This window comes from Pleurodeles waltl, chromosome 1_1 (assembly GCF_031143425.1).
Source record: "Pleurodeles waltl isolate 20211129_DDA chromosome 1_1, aPleWal1.hap1.20221129, whole genome shotgun sequence".
In the NCBI taxonomy this organism is placed as follows: Eukaryota; Metazoa; Chordata; class Amphibia; order Caudata; family Salamandridae; genus Pleurodeles; species Pleurodeles waltl.
This window is the reverse complement of record NC_090436.1, coordinates 781,152,647-781,177,705: the sequence shown is the minus strand read 5'-3', so window position 1 is coordinate 781,177,705 and position 25,059 is coordinate 781,152,647. Positions and strand designations below refer to the sequence as shown.

The 25,059-nt window shown below is 45.1% G+C and overlaps 1 protein-coding gene across 1 annotated transcript in view; it reads right to left on the bottom strand.

Moving 5' to 3' along the window:
* HSD17B3 (hydroxysteroid 17-beta dehydrogenase 3) overlaps positions 1 to 25,059 on the bottom strand; it is a 1,428,528-nt gene that overhangs the window by 1,125,374 nt on the left and 278,095 nt on the right. The window lies entirely within an intron of this gene.

Sequence of the window (25,059 nt, the reverse complement as noted above, 5' to 3'; positions counted from 1 at the left end):
CAGTTTGGCCACTGGAATCAAGCTATACCTGGCTGATGAGTCCATAATAAGGGGGTATCTGAAGCAGACACCCCCCAGTCCTACAGACCAAGTTACACCACTGTCTGGAATGTCAGGATTTCTGGGGCCTATTGAGTCCTTACCAAGTGAGAAGTAAACAATAAAGGCCATTTATGACATACATTCAGTGCTGGTTAATTTATAAACTCTCACACCACTGTTTCTCTCACTCTCTCTCTCTCTGATATATTAGCACTACTTCTTAGATCATCCTAGGCAGGTCTTGGTGCCGTTTGGAAACCAGTGTTTCTATTGTCTGTACTCCTCCTCCTATTTTCCTTGGGTTCCTGACTGACATATCATTATTCAGTACCTTTGGTTGAAACAGGTGGATGATTCAGACTGTCGGCTATACCCCTTTTGGGAAATTACTCTATTATATGAAAATCCCACCTATTTGCCAGACAGCTTATTCACTTTATGGATTTTGTCAACAATCAATTACCAATTGCAAGCCATCTCGAAGATCAAAACAGAACTTGACACTTCTCAGTAGGAACAACCTTTTTTTGGATAAATCAGTTAATGCTTCCTTCAATGGAGGCCAAAAATGTTGCTCATGAGGAGACCACAGAAAGCGTGGCCAATGGATCAGTCTGTAATTCGGGTCCTCAAATTAAGAGAGTCCACTATCACACTACACCGTACATTTTCAGGTGAACCCTGTTTGCTCCAAAACTCTTTTACATAGTGCCAATTATACATTGTAGCAAAGGCAAATAGTTTTCCTATGGATATTTTTGAAGTTTAATTTTGCCTATCTTATTTAACAATGGCTGCGTGAATATGGCCCACACTACTTATCATACATCTGAGCCTGTGGTTAAACAATTATGAACAATTTCTTTAACAGGTCCAGGCAATGTTTGGTAAAAAAAAAAAAAAAAAGGCCGCTAAGGCTGTACTCTACATACCTTGCGGAGATACCACTGTCAGAGCTACTCCAACTTCCATTGCTGCAAAGTGCCTATGCAAGTGCAAAGTGCCAAGCTTTGGCAAGCTAGTAACCTTGCAAAAAAACACCTGTTTTCAGTGGAAAAATTTTATATGTTCATGTTGTCGTTTTGGAGTGTTTCCTGTTTCGGGCACTACGTCCACCCATACAAATGGGATACCACTTTTATCAGGAGACTTGGGGGAACACAGAATAGCAGAAACCTGTGCTATTAACAATTCTCTTTCTTTGCTTTTGCACCATCCAAATGTAAGACAGTGTGTAAGAAATAAGTCATTTTGAGAAATGCCCTAGAATTCACATGCTAGTATGGGTACCCCCAAATTCAAGGATGTCAAGCAACCACTGCTTCTAAACTCCATATCTTGTGTCCATTTTGGGAATACATATGTTTCCTTGATACCTGATTTTTCACTCTATATTTTACCAAATTAATGGCTGTATACGCGCAAGCTGCAGGTCATTTATTGGCTCTAGGTACCTTAGGTTCTGGGTGAACCTACAAGCCTTATATAGATCCACAACCAGAAGGGTCCAGCACACTTAATGGTAAATTTCTTTTGAAAATCTGCCATGGCTGGAAAATGTTATAGATGAAAAAGTAGGAGGAAATTGCTGTTTTTTTAAACTCAATTTCAATATTTTTTTTATTGAGCTGTACTTTCTATAGGAAAACCTTGATGAATCTACACAAATGGCCTCTTGCTGAATTCAGAATTGTGTCTACTTTTTCTTTTCAGAAATGTATAGCTTTCCAGGGTTCACTATAGGTTTCATACCAATTTCTGTTACTAACTGGAAGGAGGTTGAAAGCACAAAAAATATGAAAAATGGATTATGTCTCAGTAAAGTGCTAAAACTATGTTGAAAGATGTGGTTTTCTGATTGCCTGCCTGGTCCTAAAAGCTGGTGATTTTAGCAGCACAAACCCTTCATTGATGCCATTTGCATGGAAAAAACAAATGCTTTCTTCTGCAGCACTTTTTTCCCATTTTCCTCTAAAAACCTACATTTTAGCTGTATTTTGGCTAATTTCTCGATCCCATCAGGGGAATCCACAAACTCTGTGTACCTTTAGAATCCACAGAATGTTGCAAAAAAAAGGATACATATTTGGCATGGATAGCTTATGTGGACAAAAAGTTATAGGGGCCTAAGCGTGAACTACCCTAAATAGCCAAAAAAAGGATTAGCACAAGAGGGGGAAAAAGCTTAGCAGCGAAGGCGTTAAAAGAATAATTGAAAGATGCATAATCTCCAGTTAACCATCCCATTACCACAGTGGCTTTCATTGATTTGACCCTTCAAATCGACATGCCACAAGAGAATTGCAAACAAGAAAAATGACAAGGCCCCTAGAGGTTATAATGGAATATCTGCTTGAAAGTTTCAGACAGAGCGACAAATGAACCTATGCAATTGTAGAGCATAAATAGGTCTTTGTCAATAGAAGGAATAAAGGGTAATGGAGATGGAGAGAAGGACTTTTTGAAGAAATGCCCTGTGTTGCCAAGAAACAGGAAAGCTCGTCCTTAATATGCAGAGGTTGAGGATGAAGATTGCAAATTTGTATATCAACATGAAGGCACCTTGTTACATGGATGCAGTCTTCTCAAAAGCCAAAATACCTTTACAGATTTGTGCTCCGATTGATTCTAGAGCTACTGGCTGCTTTATGGATTTCCAGTTTCAATAAAGGCATGATGTTATGGTGAAATATAAGGCCAAACCTGATTCGAGGAATAGACAGAACAACTCTTACATCAGGCACTGTATACCAAGAAACAAATACAATATCCTTATCTACTTAATCTAGACCATTGAGACGTGATTGTCTTATATCTTTCATGCTCCAGTTTTTTCAGGTATTCTAGGAAATTTGTGGCTTAGGCAACATAATCCCAAGAATTGATTGGGAACCACTATCAATTTTAGTTCTGCAAGTACAATTGTGTTTCTCAAAAGGATGTGGACATCACTCTGAATCACAACTGTATACTTGTACAAAAGGCAATCAATACTCCAACTATAGTCTTAGTGGCTGCCTGGCTGCCAAGATGACATCACAGACCTCAGGAGGATGAGCAAAAACCCTCAACTGTCACTGCTCAATCTCCATACATGAAGTTGGAGAATGTACAGGCTCTGGTGTAGAACCCTGTTGCTGTGACAGGAGATTCTCCCAAGTGGGCATCGTGACTAGAAGATGGATGATCATGCTCAGGAGTTTGAAATACCATACCCTCTGTGCTCAATCTGGACCCATTAGGATGTCTTAGGCCTGGTCTGTCCTGATCTTCTTGAGAACTTGGGCAGGTGTGGTATTAGCGGGAAAAGCATACACGAGCCCTGAGGTCCACTTGAGTCTGAACATGTCTCAGAATAAGAGACGCTTTAGAAACTCCAGCATGCAAAAGTGATGATATTGTGCATTTTTAGCAGTGACAAATGGATACAGTCAAGGTTCTCCTCATTCTTGGAAGACAGCTTTTACCACCTCTAAATGTAGATGCCATTTATGACCTGCATGGCATTGATGACTGAATTTGTCCACCCTCGTGTTCAAGGACCCCCCCAGGTGCTGAAAGACTGGAAGATGCCCTGGCACTGTAGCCAAGTCCAAAGGTGCATGGCCTCCTGGCACTGGGTCCAAAACCTGTCTCCATCTTGTTTGTTGCAATGCAACCAACAGTAGTTGTGGTGTCTGTGAGCATATGAACCAGCCTAACTTGATGGGGGAATAAGGTTTTCAATGCCAAGGATATAGCCCTCAAAACCAGAAGATTGATGTGGAACTTAGGTTCTACCGGACTGGAGACAAAAGTCCTCTGATTTCCGCCTCTCCCAAGTAGGGGCCCTAACCAAGAAGTGATGCATCGATCACTACTGTCAGTTCTGGGTGGGGAAGCGAGAGCTGTCTGCCTTTGACCCAGTTTGTCCATTAGCCACCACTGCAGATCTTTCTGAGACTCTTTTGAAATAGGGACCAGGTCAGAAACATTCCTCTGATGCTGTGCCCACAGGGACTTCAGATCCCACTGCAAAGCCCTCCTATGGGCATTCAGCATGCTTCACCAACAGGATGCAGGAGGCCATGAGACCCAGCACCCTCAGAGTCAGTCTCTTAAATCCAGGACTGATATTGAAGCATCTGGCTCATAGCACAACCGACCTGGACTTTCCACTCTGAAGTGTAGGCTCAGAACTGCACTGTATCCAGAATGGTTCCAATGAAACGGAGCATCTGAGAAGAAGTCAGGTGCGTCTTAGGCATGTTTGTAGTGAATCCCATGATGCAAAAGATTTGCCGTAGTCTGGAGGTGGGTGACAACTGCCTGGGGTGAGCCCACCTTCAGCAGCTAATTATTGAGGAAAGGGAAGACTAGAACCCGCAATGTATGAGAATGTGCTGAGCATTTACTTTTGTGAACACCTTAGGGGCTCTGGTAGGCCAGAGGGGAACAAAGCGAACTGGGAATGCTCCTGCCACACTGTCAACCATATGTAACACCTATGGGCCTGCCACATGGGAATGACAAAACATGGGTCCTACAAATTCAGTGCTTCCATCTAGTCTCCAGGTTTGAGATTAGACAGAATCTGAGCTAATGTGGGCATCTTGAATTTCTCTTTCCTCAGAAAAATGGCGAGAGGGAGGAAATTCAGTGGGACAGAAGCCTCCATCGTTTTTTGGCACCAGGAAGTAGCGTGAATAACAACCACTCCTTATCGCTGGCACCCTCTCAATGGCTCCTTTGGCCAAAAGAACCTACACTTCTTAATGGATCAAGGAGAGATGGTCCTCTGTCAGCTGTTTTGGGGATGGTGGCAAGGGTGGAAAATTTCCACAAATGGAAGAGTAAACCCCTTTTGCACAATTTGGAGCAGCCACTTGTTGGCGGTTATGTTGCTCTTTTGGGGCAGACAGTGCCAGATTCTACTGACAAAGGGGTGGCTGTGGAATGTGAAGGGCTCACTAAAGTGACTTCGAGGCTACAGCAGCTGGAGGGGAGTGGAACTGGATAGTTTGCTGGGTATATGAATCCAGTGTCCTTTTTGAGCTCCTCGATCCCAGCCATCAAATGCCTGCATAGACTGCTGTGTTAGGGGTAAAGAATATATTGTGGTTACCTGTAGGTACCCTGACTACAGCTGTGGAAGAGGTAAAAGGATTGCTGCTTTGAGTAGGAACCCAGAGAGAGGCCCAGGACCTGCCGATGGCTTGGCTTTCCGGGAACAGCTCCAATGACATAGTGACTTTATCGTCAAACAAGCAGAAGCCATGAAATGGTATGTTAATTAGAGACACTTGAACATTTGAAAATCCAGTGGATCATAAACTGGAATGGTGGCAGAGTGCCACTGTGAAAGCCATGGCTCTCCCATGGGGTCTGTGGTGTCCAGTCCACACCTGATGGGGAACTTTGCCTCATCCCAGCTGACCACCAGGGCTTGGCTGATGATGGCACGGCCCTCTTCAGTGAGCATGGGGAGCAGTTGCGTGATGGAGTCCCATAGAGCATGGGAGTATCAGCCCAAGAGGCAAGCTGTGTTCACCGACTGCAAGGCCAAACTAACGGCAGAGAAAATCCTCTTCCTAAAGGTACCCAGCCTCTTGGATTTCCTGTCCAGTGGAGTAGAAGGGAATGTGTTAGGACTGTAGAGTCCTGCACTATGAGGCTCTAGGGAGAAGGATGCTGGGAGAGGAAGGTGGGATGTCCTGGGGTGGTGCGGTGGCAAGAAGTAATCATGCGATGCACGGAAGCCCCATGCAAGATTTTGCCTAGGCCCCCAGAAGAACGTTGGTAAGGGTCTCATTAAAGGGGAACAAGATCACCCCAGATGAAGCACCTTCATCAAGACATTAGTTTAGACCTCAAAGGCAAGCAGTTGAAAGTCAAGGACCTCTGCTGCCCTGCGCATCATGGTGGCAAACAAAGGGGCCTCCTCCGAAACAGGGCCCGGAGGGGAAAGCATGTCAGATTTGGGGAGGTGTCCAGGCCATTGGCATCACCCAGCTCTTCATAACAGTTGTGTTGGTCAGGGTCCTTCCCAAAGGGGCTTTATCCTTCTTCCTCATCTCCTCCTGCAGGAGTAAAAGACCTGTCAAGGTGCAGCAAGTGCAGGGGTTGATGGGTCCTGGATGGAACCGGTGTCAACGTCAAGTGGCTTTGGGGCAACACTGATTTGGCGATGGAGATTAGCACTGGGTCTTTGTCCAGCGACACCAAAGGCGTTGGTGTCAGCACTGAAGGGAGCAATGCTGTGGAGTGTACAGGCACCTGTGGTGGCATCAGGGTGGATACAGAGGGCTCAGGTGCTGTCAGGAGAGAACCCATTGGTGGTAACCCAGTCAGGCATCTTGAGGCTTTGTGGGGGCCCGGAGGTGCAGAAGAGGGAGTCAGTGGCCAAAACATGGTGTGCATGGCATCATAGAATTCCTTTCACTAGACAGCGTCACTCTGAGGAACTCATTGTAGCGCAGAGCTGGCTCTCCCAGTGGATTGTGGGAGCAGGGCCTCGAAGCACGACATTTAGACAGGGAAGCTGAAGAATGCTTTAACTTCTTTTCCTTGTGCGTCTTCAACTTACCTGACCTGGAGGAGGAAGTCTTGGGGTGGGAAGACAATCGTCCACAGAACGGTCTTGGGAATGGCCCAAGATCAGCCTCGTGAACAGGACTGAGAATGCTACACTGCCAGAAGCCTCATCGCCCACTCATAATTCGCCTTGGGGGTTCATTGATTTGTACTTGATGCAGGCCTTAGAGTCATACCCGACCCCAGGCACCAGAGACAGACCAAGTGGGGATCAGACCCAGACATCTGCCCCTGATATTCCCCAGCCAACCTTCTGAAGGTTTAGTGGGGGACATGTGCCTAGCACACGGGGAGTAATTGCTCCAGAACAATCAACATAAGGTTGTAAGAAGTGTTCAAAAAGTGAACTCTTCTATAGGCACCACAACAGCACTTTCGATGCTGACAATACCAATGAGGAGACGATTGACTGGCACACAGAGGAATTGCTAAATAGCTTCCAGATCCATTCTGATGCGTGGAGAACATTCTAAGGTGAGGAATCTGCAGTAAGAAGTCTCTGGCAGAAAGTATCAACTTGACAGCATGACCTGTGGCTGAATGAACATGGTGTTCAATTGATGAGCTCCAATACTGGGCTGCCCCATGAAGGTCACTCAAAACACGTAACCTATGGCTGCAAAGTGGTGAGGTGGGTCCAACTCCTGAATTGAAGCAGACCAAGCGGAGCCCATTTTAGAAACCCCAGAGGGTTGGTGTTGTGGGTACACTAGCACTTCCAAGAGCTTGATTACAGTAAGAGGCTATTGCTTGCAACATTCAGACTTATCTGGGTTTATTCATTACATTCTTGAATATCACGTTTTCAAAAAACAATGCTTGTTAAACGTCTCATTTATTAAAACCAATGTTTGTTGATTATGCACATTGTATTCCACCTGGTCCAACTGAAACTGCCAAAACATGCTCTTCACAATGTGATCCGTATTGGACATGTGCCACAAGCAGGAGGATAATTGCTCATTTCCTTAACAAACAATTAACAGCCAAAAGGCACATGTGAACATTTGATTATTTAATGATGCTTGTGAGTTTGAGGCCTTGCTCAGCTTCGTACCTATTGCTCTGCTCACCTGTTTCCAGTAAAGTCAAGTCCCTTGCTCTCCAGCATGCCTCCTGAAATTTTCAAGAATGTAACTTCATTTCAAGGTAAAGAAATATTAATCGCTTAAATGAAACAAAACAGAGCTCTGTCTTTTAAATAATTTATGACAATAAGAACTAGGGTGATTTATCATTTGGGTGGGAATCCAAAATACTGCTAAACAGACATTGAGAAAAGATATATTTCCTGTAACAAGCGCTCCCCTTAGAGTTATGAGATTGGAAATAGGGCAAGTTTATCAAAACTATTATTGGCAAGAGATTACGCCAGAACACAAAGAAGCCCTTTAGTCAAATTGATTGTTTTTTTACTTTGGGCATTGTTTCAGAGATTCTGAAAGTATTGTACAAAGAGGAAAATACTTTGTCAGCCTTATCGAAACAGATGCACAATGTGTCAACAATGTATAATTTTGCAATAGTTTATGCAAGTTCAAAGTATTAATGAAGTAATTCTTTTGCAACCCAGAATCCTAAAAATCAAGAACCCAGTATTTTGAGAAATCAGAAGTCCTGATGCCAAACATGACACACAGGCCAGGGTCCAGCAGCCCGATTCTGCCGTCCATGAAGCAGAAGCTGGTATTTTCTCTTTTTCTCTTCCCAAAAACCTCTTCCCCTTGAGGACTTGCATAGTGGGCAATGTACTCTTCATCGTGGTCATGTTAGTCATTACCAGGGTTTGGGGAATGGTCATCACCTCATCGAAACGCCTTGAATTCAGGGAGTGTCTCACACAGAACAGGTGGCAAACTTTGAAATGTGAGCTGACAATGCCTTGAGAATGAGCCAACATCAATTGAGTCTGGGGACTGCTAAAAGTGAGATCAGCGAGCCCCAGACTTTGTGCTTCTAGCACCATGAAGCTACAGGTGGCACCGGGGCACCTCAAGGTTGAGACAGAGATGTTTTTACCAGCGCAGGCCTGCAGATGGGCAGATTGATCACACCGTCCGCTGTGCTCCAATAAGCAACTCTTTTGCATAAAAGAATGCAAGCTGCACTTGACTGACACCAATACCTGTGGGCTGTGCTCTGGGAGCTACGACCGCAACATAACATTTATGGCCCCGTCGATAGCCCAGACACTGGCAGTACACAGCTACTTGACCACATTTCTATAGCCCTGTGGGCCATCTTTCCCTGGCTATTCGCTCATTATGTTGAGTCCACAATTAATTACTGATGTGATAGCGTGTGGTTCACATTAACATCGTTCAAATCTTGGTATGGGATTTAGTGCTGCGCTGTAAGCAGACCTCTCACTGGACTGCTCATGCTTAAGAGAGAATAAAAACAAAAGGAAATCAGTGACTGATGGCAACACTCTCTACAGCAACAATGTTGCCTGATACCTTATCTCAGACAGAGACACAGGCTGCAATGCACTCCAAAAAAATACAATTTGGGACATCCATCACTGACCCAGTGGCCACCAATGAAGATGACATCATAGCCATAAGCAAAAAATTCAAAATAAAATGCATAAATCTAATTATAAAATGGAGTATGAGGTCAAAGTGCTATAGAAAGGTCAATGTGTGACAATATCAGCACTGAAAATGTTTGAGAAAGTGAGGAAGATGACCATGTGATCTAGTTCAGCAAATCGTTGTTTCACTTCATACTTATGAGAGTCCCATCATTTGGGTGCTCAGAGTGGGAATGCTGAGGTCTGTATCTGGAAATTATACAAACCAACGAAGGCAGCCCACCTAACAAGAATAACACAAGTATTTGGAAGGCAGTGGTTCTTATCAGATAATAAATTAATATTCAGTGGAAACAAACGCAATCGTATTAATATCGCAACAGTACAAAGATAAGAAGGGAAGGCAACCAATACGGGGTTTCATCTCCAAAAAGAAAACACGAACATCTGCTAATGAACACACTGAAAAATTAGAAAAGAGCGGAAAGGATCCAAGTGTATGTTCTATTATGCCATAGTTCATTTCTGTTTACTACAGGCTCTACAGTCCGCTGCAAGTGGCAAAGTCATTATCGCCCACCGCCTCTCTTCTGCCATCGGGTGCTTCAGCTGAATACAGATGCCAACCCTTCTGCATATTATTATCCACTGTCGGCTTTCTGGTGAGAACCAAACTTATTCCGTCTCGCTGCCTGCCTGGTTCCCTTTCGCTATCAATACCACTTAGTACAGGTAAGCCACAGAGTTCCTTTGGGCTCTCCAGTTATTGTGACCATGTAATGCATTCCGACGTATTTGCCCGTTTTTATAAATAGATCACCAGCGGACTGAAGATATTTACATGGCTGTTGGGACAATGCGTTGTTTGGCTTTTCAATCGGCGGTAAGTTGGTTCTTCCTTATTTTTAACACGGGTCTTTTTCACTATAGACAAGGATTTGTCCACTAATTATTATCTTTATTCTGTGTTTGTGTACAGTACAAAGGTACTCGAGTATGTAGGTTCTACATGATTGCAGCGTTTGTGTTGTGCACTTGGGAATTGATTTTACATCAGCTGTGTGTGTCATCACATTGTTACACTTTCTGCTTTTTTTTCATTTTTCAGCGTGTTCATTGGCAAATTTTTGTGTTTTCTTTTAGGTGTTCCTTTTATTTGTTTAGTCCTGATGAGACCCCATACTGGTTAGAGGGTCGAAATGCCATCGACTTGGCTTTTAACACACCTAATGCTGTGACCCTTTGAATTTAATTGGTTCATGTGCATGAACATTGATTAAACTATGTAATTTTTGCAATTTTTTTGAAACTTTTGTCTATTTGATGTAATGTGCAAATGTGTGTTTGTCTTGTAAATTGTAGACCACATATTTTACGGCATTTCAAAATTCTATAGGAACCATGTACAAATATTTTGGTGTTATTCTCGCTTCTCCGACCCCCCAAGTGCCACTACTCCACAGAACTCATGGCTCTCAACCCAGGCCAGCACCCTGCCTGTGCCCAGGCCAACCCCAAACACACACGGACCTTTCACATGCCACTCAGGCCACTTCTCCTGCACTCACACCAACACCAGCAACACCAACAAGCACCGCAACAACACCAAACCCCGCAATCACCTTAACTGCATCCTCCTTAACACCCTCTCCGTCCACAAGCACGTCATTGAGCTTTGGGACCTGCTCACCACAAACTCTCCTGACATCACCTTCCTCACTGAAACATGGATGAACTCCTCATCAGAACCCGACATCGCCATAGCCATCCCAGAAGGTTACAAAATCACCCGTAGAGACCGCACCAACAAACCAGGAGGAGGTATCGCCATAATACACAAAAACTCCATCAAAATTTCCACCAACAGCATCCTAGACAACGCAGAACACCTACACTTTCAAATACACATCAACCCCAACACCACCCTTAGAGGAACCCTCATCTACAGACCACCAGGACCCCGACCCCCCATTCTGTGACACCATCGCCGATACCCTCAGCTCCCACGCCCTCACCTCCACAGACTACATACTCCTTGGTGACTCCAACTTTCACCTGGAAAGCACCCACGACTGCAACTCCACAGCTCTGCTGGACAACCTCACAAACCTCGGCCTCAAGCAACTGGTCACCTCACCCACCCACTCAGCGGGACACACGCTAGACGCCATCTTCACCTCCAGCAGCCACATCACCTTCACTCACACCACTGAACTCCACTGGACTGACCACCACAGCGTCCACTTCTCCCTCATGAAACCCACCACCCACCACCAACAACACACTACACCCTACCGCAAGTGGAACAAGATCTCCAAAGAACACCTGATCTCCAAGCTCGCACAAGCTCCACCTCCCATCACCAACTACCCCAACACCGCCACCCTCAACCTCACACGATGGCTAGAAATTTGCGCAGACTCCCTCGCCCCTTTGAAAACAAACAACAACAACCGCACCATCAAGACCTCCCCCCTGGTTCACCACAGAATTTCAGTCTTCCAAACAAGAATGCCAAAAAATTGAGAAAGCCTGTCGCCAAGAACCCTCAATGAGCAACTTCTCTGCCCTCAAAACAGCCATGCGCAAACACCACCAACTCATCCGGACCACCAAACGGTTCTTCTACAAAGAACGCATTGACAACAACACACACAACAGCAAGGAACTCTTTGCCATCATCAAAGAACTCACCAAACCCAAATCCTGCACCATCGACCGTCCACATTCCCAAGACCTCCGCAACTCCCTCTCCAACTACTTCCACCGCAAAATCGCAGACATACACGACAGCTTCACATCATCAGCACCCACCATCATCACCACCACCAATACAACCAACACCACAACACCCTGACGCACCAACCTACTGAACACCTGGACCCCCACCAACGACGAAGAAATCGGCAAAACCATGAACTCCATCCACTCAGGCTCCCCAACAGACCCTTGCCCCCACCACATTTTCAGCAAGGCCAGCCAAATCATCGCTCCCCAGCTCTATGCCGTCATCAACAGTTCCTTCAACACCGCAACCTTCCCAGATATTTGGAAGCACGCCGAAGTCAACGATCTTTTTCCAAAAACCCAAAGCAGACCCTGAAGACCTCACGAACTACCGACCCATTTCTCTTCTCCCCTTCCATGCAAAGGTTGCTGAGAAGATAGTAAACGTACAACTGTCTCGCTTCCTAGAAGAGAACAACATACTCAATGCCTCCCAGTCTGGATTCTGCAAGAACCACAGCACTGAGACCACCCTCATCGCCTGCACAGACGACATCAGGACCAGAGTGGACAAGGGCGAGATCGTCGCCCTCATCCTCCTAGACCTCTCTGCAGCTTTTGACACTGTATGCCACCAAACCCTCCGCACACACCTTTTCGGTGCCGGAATTCGCCACAAGGCCCTGGACTGGCTCATCTCCTTTCTTTCCGAAAGAACCCAAAGAGTTCGCCTCCCTCCTTTCCGGTCTACAGCCACCAAGATCATCTGTGGGGTCCCCCAAGGATCCTCCCTCAGCCCCACCCTCTTCAACATCTACATGGCTCCTCTTGCCAACATCCTCTGCCCCCATGGCATCACCATCATTTCATACGCAGACAACACCCAGCTCATCATCTCCCTCACTAGGAAACCAGCCGCCGCCAAGAAGAACCTGCACGCCGGACTCCTCATCATCGCCAAATGGATGACAGCCAGCCACCTCAAATTGAACTAAGACAAAACAGAGATAATCATGTTTGGCCCCAACAAGACAGCATGGAACGACTCCTGGTGGCCCACCTCCCTCGGACCAGCACCCACCACCCACGCATGCAACCGTGGCATCATACTGGACTTGTCTCTCTCCATGACCTAGCAAATCAACGCCATATCATCCTCCTGCTTCAACACCCTTCGCATGCTACGCAAGTCTTTCAAATGGATCCCTTTAGAAACAAGAAAAACAGTCGCCCACACCCTCATAAGCAGCAGACTGGACTACGGCAACACCCTCTATGCAGGGACCACACCCAAGCTTCAAAGAAAACTCCAGCGAATCCAGAACACAGCCGCACGTCTCATCCTCAACCTCCCTCGCCACAAACACATATCCACCCACCTTAGATCCCTACACTGGCTGCCCATTAACAAAAGGATAATTTTCAAAATCCTCGTCCATGCTCAGAAAGCCCTCCACGACACTGGACCGGCCTACCTCAATGAACGAGTCAACTTCTACATACCAACTCGGCAGCTCCGCTCCGCTAACCTCGCCTTTGCTACAGTCCCCCGCATCCAACACACCACCACTGGCGGCAGATCCTTCTCCCACCTCGCCACCAGGACCTGGAACTCCCTCCCCCCAACCTACGCAAGACCCAGGACCTCCTAACCTTCAGGAAGCACCTAAAAACATGGCTTTTTGAGCAGTAACCGCCTCCGCGCCTTGAGACCCCACCGGGTGAATAGTGCGCTTAAGAAATTATTTGATTGATTGACTGATTGAGTGTTTCACCTTGATCTTTTTACTAGTAATTGAGGCTATAATACAAGAGTGTTTTGTTTCTATTGAATATTCATTTATTATCTGATAAGAGCCACTGTTTTTCAATGAATTGAGGTCTGTACCTGGGACACGATCGAGATACATAACACATTAGCTATGCTCCTCTCAACTAAAGGACAGAATAATGAAGAAAGCCAGGAAAATGGGCAAACTGAAGTACCAAGAACAACACATCAACCTCTGTCAGGCTCTTTCTCAAGCCTCAGTGAACATAAGGTTAACACTGGCCTCAGTTCCAACTGAACTCTGCAGATGCCAAATTAGCCATCGATGGGCATTTCCATTTGCCTTATGGTTCTAGATTGAGTCAAAATATTACATTGCACAAACCACGGAGAAAGCTTATGAAATCTTGGGATCATTAAGCAAGCACCCCCAGGTGCTGCAGAAATGGAAAACTGGCCTCCACTGGAAGTCTAACCAAAAACGGGAGAAACCTACAACATCAAGCCGCATGATGCACAAGTGCTATAGAGGAATTAACTTATTGCATCATGGACTTTAATCCACTTTCACAGGTGATTGAGCTGACAAACCTAAGTCACAAAAACACAGGCATTTCCATGTTGCAGAGATTCATTGGTTTTTGGAGAATAAGAGACTTATAATTCTGATTAAGTTGTAGTAGGCCTGCAATGGTCTTGGGCGATACAATGATGATTTAGAGCACTGTGTGATGTACATACTCTGTTGAGGATTAGTTATTAGAAGGATCCTCAAGAAACTACTGAGAATGCCCGGGTGGGGGGTGGAGGTTAGTGGGTCACAATGCAACTCATCACCGCATCAAGGATGGATCTAGTTACTTCCCTGCAATGGTTGGAGACAGATGAAGGACTGTATGGGTTATAGAGAAATGTGGGGGAGGGCAAGGTTTTTCATTATTAGCTTGTGTGCTTCCCAGGGAGCGATCAATGTATATCATCAGCTTTGCTGGGAACCTCACAGGGCCAGACCAATGGTTAACCTTGTATCATGAAATATAAATAGTTTAAAATACCTAGTGGAGTGCCCCAAGAATTGGTGGGTCATAAGCGAGGCCTGTCTGGAGGTGCTATGCCTACAGGATATACACATAAAAGCGTCAGATACGTAGCAAAACACTGGCTCTACCATACCCTATGGTTCACAGTCACTTGCACTAAGAAAGGAGGGAGTCATGATTGGCCATCATAAAAACTTTCACTTCACCGGGACAAAAGTGAGGAAAGATAACTTAGAGGGGTACTATGTATATCTGGAAGGTCGGCAACAGGGGACCCCTAATATTCTCAATGTATATGCCCCAAATCAAAGCAAGGTCCAGTACCTAGATAAAGTTCTAACAAAAAATTGGGGAATGGCACCTGACAAGCTTTTTTTGGGTTACTAACTTTGTTCTAGTGCCAGATGTGATGACTGACAGTTACCTGCATGATAGGTACCTGCAATGTATAATGTTGCAGGCACTGATACAGAGGAAGAGGGATTTTGGCCATATGGGTCTATGGAGAAGTGAATATCTGGATAGGCAAGAGTTTGCCTTCTTTTTACATGCACATAGATCCTACATTAGAAGCTATTTGATATGGAGCAAGCAGGAAATAATAGATGCTACTGGTTCCATTACACAGAACGCAATAGCAAAATCAGACCATGCATGGTTAACATGGAAGGGAGAGCAGCAATTAAATAAATCAAACCAGTCACCCTATGTGGAAATTTAATACATCCCTACTCAAATATCAACTTACTAGACAGGAGCTGGGTGATGCAATGATATTATACTTTGTGGAAAAATTACGGGATAGATGACCCCAAACGTTTTGCGGGATCCTTTAGAGGGCAATGTATTGCTTAAAGAGCAAGGGACACCAAACCAACAACGTCTCACTTCTCTAGAAGAAGCCTTAAAATTGGCACAGAACCACTGATTCCTTGGAGACTCTATGCAGGGCCTCATCTCTAAGGGGGTAGGACTGGCCTTTTACCTACATAAAAGATCTGAGAAAGTACCGATGTGCTTAAAGCAAAGGTTTTATGAATGGGCCAAAAAGACTAGTTCATTTCTAGTAAGATGGGAAAGGATGCAGGAAATTACTAAGCATATTTCCCCCTAACTTGGGAGTAGAGTAACACTCTTATCAGTTAATAAGATAAACTTAAGGTCTTGCAAGATTATTACATATTCTTTTATTGAGCAGGACCCGTCCTACAAGATGAGGTGGAGGATTTTATCGATGCAGCCCATTTTTTTAAACTAGCCCCAGCCAATAGAGACAAATTGGAAGAGCTTATAACAGACGGAGAGGTCTCTAAGGCAATCCTTGATTTACCCACGCAGTAAATGCCCAGGTTCGGATGGGCTAACAAATCAGTTTTACAATTTAAATCTGCACTGGTTCCAAACTGAATCACCCTGTTTAATTCTTTCTTGCACTCTAAAATTGTATGACCCTCAATGAAGGCAGCAAATATTGCATTTTTAGATACATCAGGTAAGCCAACCAATAAATATGAGGCATACTGGTCCATAGCTCGTCTAAGCTCTTACCCAAACATTGCATGAAGGTTCTGGCTAATAGACTTATGTCCCACTTACCATACTTTGTCATTCTGGATCAATCAGAATGTATCCCTCAGAGGCAGGCAGCGGACAACATCAGGTGAGCACTCCATTTAATAGAAATGGCCAATCAGAGAGGGGTAGCCCTAAACTAGATCGGCCAAGGGCCTAACATAAACATTAAAAAGTGTAGGGCTCAATAAAGAGCAGCACACCACATGGAAGGGAAAAGGGGGATGACTCATGCAGTTTTAAAAAAACTGAAAACTGTGAGCCTGTAAGAATGTTGAGAACCAGGAAAAGGTGGAATCCTGAATGCCAGTTTCTGATATAGAACCAAATGAGATACCATGTCAAAGGCAGAACTAAGGTCAAAGAGAATGAGAGCAGCAGTGTCCCCAAGATCAAGGTATTTCCTGAGGTGCTCTACTGCACCCAGAAGAGCAGTCTCCGTACTGAAACTGGGTTGAAACCTCAAATGCGAGGGATGGAGCAGACCAAAGGTCTTCAGATAGCATTACAGCTGGATGTTGATATGCTTTTCTACGATCTTGGCACAAAAACAAAGGAGTTAAATTGGGTGATTGTTGGGTCAAGTTGAGATCTAAGGTAGGTTTGTTTGGGCAGAGGGATAATCATGGCGTATTTCCATGACAAAGGATCTCTACCTTCCATTAACGAAGAATTTAGGAGCAACAATAGATGAGGGTACAGCACTTTATTACTCTTCCTCATTTTCTCTGGAGAAAGAGGATCACAAGGAGCACCTACTCTAATGGAATCTAAAAGTGATTCAAATGTGGTTAGGTCTAGTAGCTTAAATTTTGGCAGGCTAAAGTCATGAGAGTTGCTTATTTTTGATCTCTGAAAGATACTTACATCTGATCTCTGCTCCAGTTCTCTAGACACCGCCAAGGAGGAGCAGATGTTGACTATCTTATCATAAAAGAAATTTGCAATATCCTCACAATTTGACTAAGGGAGCACACCAAAGGCTCAAGCTTGCACAGGAAGTAACAGCGACTTAACAGTCCTAGACAGCTAGTTGGAAGAATTTTTGGCACTGAAAATTTTATTGGACTAGTAGTCCACCTGAGCTATGCGACTGGCTGTGGAGTAATGTTTTAGCAGCTACCTTCAATTTAGTTCTAGCTTCCTCTCCATAGGTCACAACAAAAACCTTTTTTCCGATACTGTCCAAACGCCTACCTTCCTAGTCAGAAGGTAAATAACAAGGTGTGGTAGGATTTCTAGAGAATATCTACACTGATGGCATGGACACTGAGTCTCGCTTTGGATGACCCACAAAGCAGGATGGGAAATCCTCCAGAACTTTGTATTTCTTGTCAAGGTGGAGGACCACTTCTACCACTGTAGCAGGGTTTTTCATTAATTTTAATCCTTCCGCCCATGTATAATTCACTGATAGGGACAGACTGTACTGACTTTCTATTTATCTCTTTGACGTCATAAAGGAAGCAGTCAGTTTGCTTTACTGGTAACTGTTAGAAATGTGGTCTTTGGTTGGAAGTCAGGTTACCCCCTGCCCAAGCAAGGACCCTCACTCTAGTCAGGGTAAAAGAGAATCACCCTCAGCTAACCCCCGCTCACCCCCTTGGTAGATTGGCACAAGCAGGCAGGCTTAACTTCAGAGTGCTAGGTGTAAAGTTTACGTACCAGCATCCACAGTAACTTAAACAGAAAATATTTATCCAAACAAAACAACAAACTGACAAAAATCCACAAAACACAAGTCAGATTATCAAGTAAAAAGCAGAAAGAGTCTTCATGTAATTTTAAACACAACGCTAATGCTGTTAACATGAAAATGTACCTGGGTGCGTCAAAAATAACCTTTTACGAGCGAGTGTGCGTCAAAAAGGGCTTGCGATGCATCAATATCACTCACGAGCGAGACCTTGTGTCGTTTCTCCTTCAGTCGAGTCGGCTTGTGTTGTTTCTTCTCTCTGCAGGAGAGCAATGGGTCGATTCGAACTGCACTCTCGGGTCCGGGCAGGCCTTGCATCGTTTTTGCACGCCCAGCGATGTTCGAGTAAGAAATCTTGCTGCACATTGATCCAAGAACCACGCAGCGTGGGCTGCTATCTCAACGGTCTCCGTCAGCGATGCTGCACCTCATTTCTCCAACCGCAGGCATCAATCTTCCAGTCACGTTGCAGGCGGGCGTTTTTAAGCCGTGAAGCCAGCGGCACATCGATTGTTCAACCGAAGATCGGAGTCGCGTCGATCTTTTCCCTGCACGGCGGTCGGTGCGTGGATTTCTCACTCTTGGGCTGCAAGCTTCTCCTTTCAGGGTCCCGGGAACTGGACGGGCACCACTTGGCAGAGTAGGAGTCGCAGCAGAGGCTCCAGGTGCTGGCAGAGAGAAGTCTTTGCTGTCCCTGAGACTTCAAACAGCAGGAGGCAAGCTCTAAATCAAGCCCTTGGAGAGTTCTTCACAAGAAGGAAGGCAACACAAAGTTCAGTCATTGTCTGCAGAAGCAGAAACTGCAGGATAGCTCCACAAAGCACAGTCACAGGCAGGGCAGCTCTTCATCCTCAGCTTTTCAGCTCTTCTCCAGGCAGAGGTTCCTGTTGGTTTCCAGAAGTGTTCTAAAGTCTGTGGTTTTGGGTGCCCTTCTTATACCAATTTTGACCTTTGAAGTAGGCTTACTTCAAAGAAAAAGTCTCTCTTGTTTGTGAAATCCTGCCTTGCCCAGGCCAGGCCCCAGAGACACACCATGGGGTTGGAGACTGCATTGTGTGAGAGCAGGCACAGCCCTTTCAGGTGTGAGTGACCATTCCTCCCCTCCCTCCTAGCACAGATGGCTCATCAGGATTTGCAGGCTACACCCCAGCTCGCTTTGTGCCACTGTCTAGTGAGAGGTGCAACCAGCCCAACTGTCAAACTGACCCAGACAGGGAATCCACAAACAGGCAAAGTCACAGAAATGGTTTAAGCAAGAAAATGCTCACTTTCTAAAAGTGACATTTTCAAACGCACAATCTTAAAATCAACTTTACTAAAAGATGTATTTTTAAATTGTGAGCTCAGAGACCCAGAACTCCACATGTCCATCCGCTCCCAAAGGGAATCTACACTTTAATCAGATTTAAAGTTAGCCCCCATGTTAACCTATGAGAGGGACAGGCCTTGAAACAGTGGAAAACAAATTTAGCAGTATTTCACTGTCAGGACATATAAAACACATTACTATGGTGGTCATTCTGACCCTGGCGGTCTTTGACCGCCAGGGCGGAGGACCGCGGGAGCACCGCCGACAGGCCGGCGGTGCTCCAATGGGGATTCCGACCGCGGCGGTAAAGCCGCGGTCGGACCGGCACCACTGGCGGGGTCCCGCCAGTGTACCGCCGCCCCATTGAATCCTCCGCGGCGGCGCAGCTTGCTGCACCGCCGCGGGGATTCCGACCCCCCCTACCGCCATCCAGATCCCGGCGGTCGGACCGCCGGGATCCGGATGGCGGTAGGGGGGGTCGCGGGGCCCCTGGGGGCCCCTGCAGTGCCCATGCCACTGGCATGGGCATTGCAGGGGCCCCCGTAAGAGGGCCCCTACATGTATTTCACTGTCTGCTGCGCAGACAGTGAAATACGCGACGGGTGCAACTGCACCCGTCGCACAGCTTCCACTCCGCCGGCTCGATTCCGAGCCGGCTTCATCGTGGAAGCCTCTTTCCCGCTGGGCTGGCGGGCGGTCTGAAGGCGACCGCCCGCCAGCCCAGCGGGAAAGTCAGAATTACCGCCGCGGTCTTTCGACCGCGGAACGGTAATCTGACGGCGGGACTTTGGCGGGCGGCCTCCGCCGCCCGCCAAGGTCAGAATGAGGGCCTATATGTCCTACCTAAACCATAGACTGCATCCTGCCCTTGGGGCTACCTAGGGTCTACCTTAGGGGTGTCTTACATGCCAGAAAAGGGAAGGTTTAGGCCTGGCATGTGGGTACACTTGCCAAGTTGAATTTACAATCAAAACTGCACACACAGACACTGCAGTGACAGGCGTGAGACATGATTACAAAGCTACTTATGTGGGTTGCACAACCAGTGGTGCAGGCCCACTAGTAGCATTTGATTTACAGGCCCTGGGTACCTCTACTGCTCTTTACTAGGGACTTACTAGTAAATCAAATATGCCAATCATGGATAAACCAATCAACCATACAATTTACACAGAGAGCATATGCATTTTAGCACTGGTTAGCAGTGGCAAAGCACCCAGAGTTCAAAAGCCAACAGAAACAGGTCAGAAAAAATAGGAGGCAGGAGGCAAAAAGATTAGGGATGACCCTGCAAAAGGGAAAATTCCAACAGAAACGAAACAGAAACCTTTTGGAGGCTCCTAACAAGAGTGTGTGGAAGCTTCTTATATGATCCGTAGGTGAACTATCAGCTGTCGGTGTTAGAGAAGCCAAGACCAGTGCTATGTAATCATCACACTCTTCACCTGTGCCAGGTGGCTCATTATGAACAATTGCTCCTTCCGGCTCATCATCATCAGCGTCTTCCACAAAATCATCATGGATGGTGACATCCGGTGCAGTGTAGATTCTCTCTGCTGTGTAGTTGGACCTTTCCCTAATGCAGCAAATTAGGTGAATATGGGGATTGAGAGATTTTGGTTGTGTCTGTGGAGGCGGATTACCTGATTTAAGGAAACTCTTATAATAATCACTGAGCATTTGGTGAAGATCTATAGCCATAAGAATTGGATCCTGCATCATATATTCTTGATAAGTAACTTCCTAATACTGTCCTCATTAGGATATATCCTTGTATGAATATTGCTCTTTGAAGGCTTCATAAGATCTAGGCCTCGCTTGAGGCCATGTTTAAAGGAAGAATCAACTTCCATAAATCCAGTGCCCTCATCATCCTCATGGTCTATATGCAGGCATTTAACATGCAGCAGAGGAGGGCTGTATACTGTGCCAAAAGGACTATAATCATAAGAGCCTCCCATTTCTAACATATGCACAGGTGGTAAAGGTGAGATCTTATTTTGGGATGTCTGGTTCGGCCTATTAGGAATTGTTTCCAATGGTCTTTTAGGTGGATCCAGTGAAGGTGCCATCAATGTTATTGGCAGAGAGACCCTATGTTTAAAGAAGGAATCAGGTTTGGTTGTCACTGTCAATGGTTGTAATGTACTCGTCGATGGTGATGTCAATACAGACCTTGTTGAAGTTGTAATTGTCTTTGTGATAGTACTCGTGATTTCACTGATGGTTTCTTCATCGACAATGAATCAGTAGATGACTTCCTAATAAAAGACGTTTATTTCCCCCCTCTGGAATTGGGGGCTAAGATTGGATTTTCTTTTCTTCACTGTCACGTTGGTGAATGATCTGTTCCTTGTTCCCGTTTCAGACAAAACTGATGGACTCCTTTCAGGTTGTCTTTGTCCTTGCTTTTGTCAACCTTTTTAGAATGTTCTCATGAACAGTATTTTTCCTCTTCTCTCTTGCTTATGAGACTTCTTGATCAGAGATGACATTCTTTCTCCTTCATCTCCAGAAACTACAGTTTCTATTGCCTTCTTGCCTTGTTTCTGCAGTCACACAACAAGCCTAGCCTCCCTATCCTTAAGTGTTTTAGTGGAAAATGTACGGCAGTACTTGAATTCCCTAGGTTTATGATTAGGATGAAGACAGTATAAGCACTCCTTTTGTGGGTCCTCAGAGATTAGCCTGAGCTTAGTATTTGTAAGGTCTGAAAACACCTTTTTAAGATCCCTCAGATAGGTTGTTTTTGTCGGGATTTATCAGTCGGGATGTTACCTTGTAGTAGTTAGCAGTTTGAGTTCCATGCAAGGTCAAAAGATGTAGAAAATCATTTGTCACACTGAAGACACTGAGCAGAGGTCAGGGAGATTTCCTTCATACGAAGTGTGGTAAGAAATCTGAGTTATGGAGGCCCTTGAAGCAAAGAGTGATTCAGGAGCTGCTTTCTGATTAGCTGGAGTTTAGTTCTTATTAAAATGCCGTGAAGTGGTCACCAGTGTCACTTGCTTAGGCTTTACTGTTCAATCCTTGGCTTTACACTACTTATTATAATTACCATGGGACTCTGACCTTGACAATGGGTAGGTTCAAGCATGAAACATTCAATGCTGGAGAACTCCTGCAATTGCTAGACATTAAGATTCCATTGTGCTTTAAAAAGTACTGCTAACCCACCACCTCTGCAAGACGGGCAGGGGAGGTCTATGGCTTTGTAACTGCTAGGGCAAGATCACAATTTGAGTTGCTAGTTGCCCAAGGTTCGCTAATAAAAAGATGGTCACATTTCTCTGCAGTCAGTAGGTCACAGATTTGATTTGAGATATTAGAAAGCAAAGATTAGTTAGGATACACTGTAATTTATTACTGACTTTAACAAGTGAGTCTAAGCTGTTAGAGCTCAGGACCCCTCAGTGATAAACTGAGGACAGAGTGATCAAGATCCAATGACGTATTGCTTTCTCAGGCAATAATTGATTCAAGCCCTTTGTTGACCCTAGATTACTGCCTGACATAATTCAGTCTTCAAAATTTGATGGATCATACAGCCAAATGGTCTTCCAAATATGCTCTACAATCATAACACTGACTGCTGGTTTCTAGCCTTTACAACCTTATTCTGTTATACCTTTGAAACTCAGTACCATCATCCTGACAACCCCTGCCTTCTACATCCCATATCAAAGAAAGGTGATCCCACAATACTATTAAACTATGGACTGACTGCCTTATTTGATGTGTAGGCTAAATATTACCCTACACTTTGATGAAAGAGTTAGAACTTTGGGACAAGACTAACAATCTAATCCTAGTAATAGAAACGGGCTTCAGTGGTACCAGCAATACATCAGATAATATATTGGGTCTGTCATCATTAATATGAGTCACTGAAGCTGAAATAACCTAGTCTGTATGTTTTATAGACTACCAAATGGCCTTTAGTAGTCTAAATCATTTGATATTATGATCTAAGTTAGAAAGATGAGGCATTTCCCCTACTCTGCTGCGGGCCATTCAGTCGCTTCATTGGAATAAATGTTTACAGGTCAAACTAGCACAAAAGGTCACACCTCAACAAATATAAAGACTAACAGAGGGCTGAAACTGGGTTTTATTTTGGCCCCCATGATTTTCAATATTTACCTTGCAGATCCGCGAAACTATCAAGACACAAGAGATGAAGCCCACAAAACTAAGTACACTCTCCCTTCAGTCTCTGCTATATACATCACCCAAGCCTGATCCCTAAAAAACACTCTCCCAACCCTAAACTCCAGTCATCCTTGAACCCTTAAAACTCATCATTGCCTCTAAACAGCACCCATGCCTGATCCCACAAAACCCTCACTACCCCTACTCTTCATGAAAGTATGTCATTGCAGATGTTTCCTTAAGGTTATCTTTCCTTTGAAATGTTTCCTTATTTGTCAGTTTATTTGTATTTCCTTTAAGAACAGGTTACTTACCTTTGGTATAGCTAGTCACAGATTCCTTACAGTAGAATATTCCCCAAGCATCAGACAGTACCCTTGCGTCGTTCGGCTCAGCCTCTATGCCGGACATGATGGGCACTGTGCCTTTATAGGTGCCACCCCAGCGCATTGATGTACGTTTCTTTCTGGAACTTTCCACACCAGAAATGTGGATCAATAAAGAATACTGACACAGTGGTGTATATTGCCAAGACCTTGAGAAGGATGACCTTATCCTAAAATTAGTTCGCAGAGCGGGGAGGGTCGGTAAGGAAGCTGCAGCTAGATAAAGTCTCTACCAGATAAGGTGTTACCAAAGGTAAGTAACCTGTTCATCTGATAGAGACTTCTAGCTGCATATTCCTTACCTTACAATAGATTCCCAAGCAATACCTCCCTGGAGGTGAGTCTGCAGAACAGATTAAACCAAAATGTCCTGCAGGACCAAATGGGCAAAGTGCCCATCACAATGGACCTGACTACCTAGACAGTAATGTTTGGTGAAGGTGTGCAAGGACCCCCATGTTTCTGCTTGACAGATGTCAAGGATAGAGACTCCACGAGCTAGAACAGTGGTCACAGCCTTGTGTGTGGTAGAATAAGCATGAAGGTCTAAGGGTGTTGCTTTTTTCCCATTGCGCAGCAGATCTTTATGCAGAGTACTATCCATTGTGAAATGGACCTTTTCTGCACGTCCCTCCTTTTCTTAGCCCCAACATTCCCTACAAATAATTGATTGTTCACCTGGAACTCTTTTGTGCAATTAAGGTAGAATGACAATGCTCATTTTGGATCCAGGTGATGGAGTCTGTCCTCTTCTTTCGAAGGGTGAGGTGGACCAAAAAAGATAAGGAAGGTGATGTTTTGACCCACGTAAAAAGGTTTCACAAGCTTCAGAAGAAAGGAAGCACAGGTCCTGCTTCTCTGCCTGTCTGGATAAAAAGTGGTATAAGAAGGGTGCCCAGAGAATATCTGCAGTACGCTTACCCTCCTGGCTGCTGTTATGGCCACCAGAAAAGACATCTTGATGGTAAACAGGTGAAATGGGCAGTTGTGTAACAGCTCCAAAGGCAAGCAAATAAGAAAGATCAGGACCAGATTAAGATCCCAGTGAGGCATGATGAATGGCCTAGGAGGAAATGTGCTATAATCCTTTGAGGAATCTAGTCACAACAGGTGACTTGAACAAAGAAGGATGGTCCGGCAACCACAGGAATGCAAAATGGCAGACAAATAACCATTAAGAGTGCCCAGAGCAGAGCCCTGCTGGGCCAGAGAAAGAACAAACAATGGAACTTGGGATAAGGGAGCAGAAAGGTGA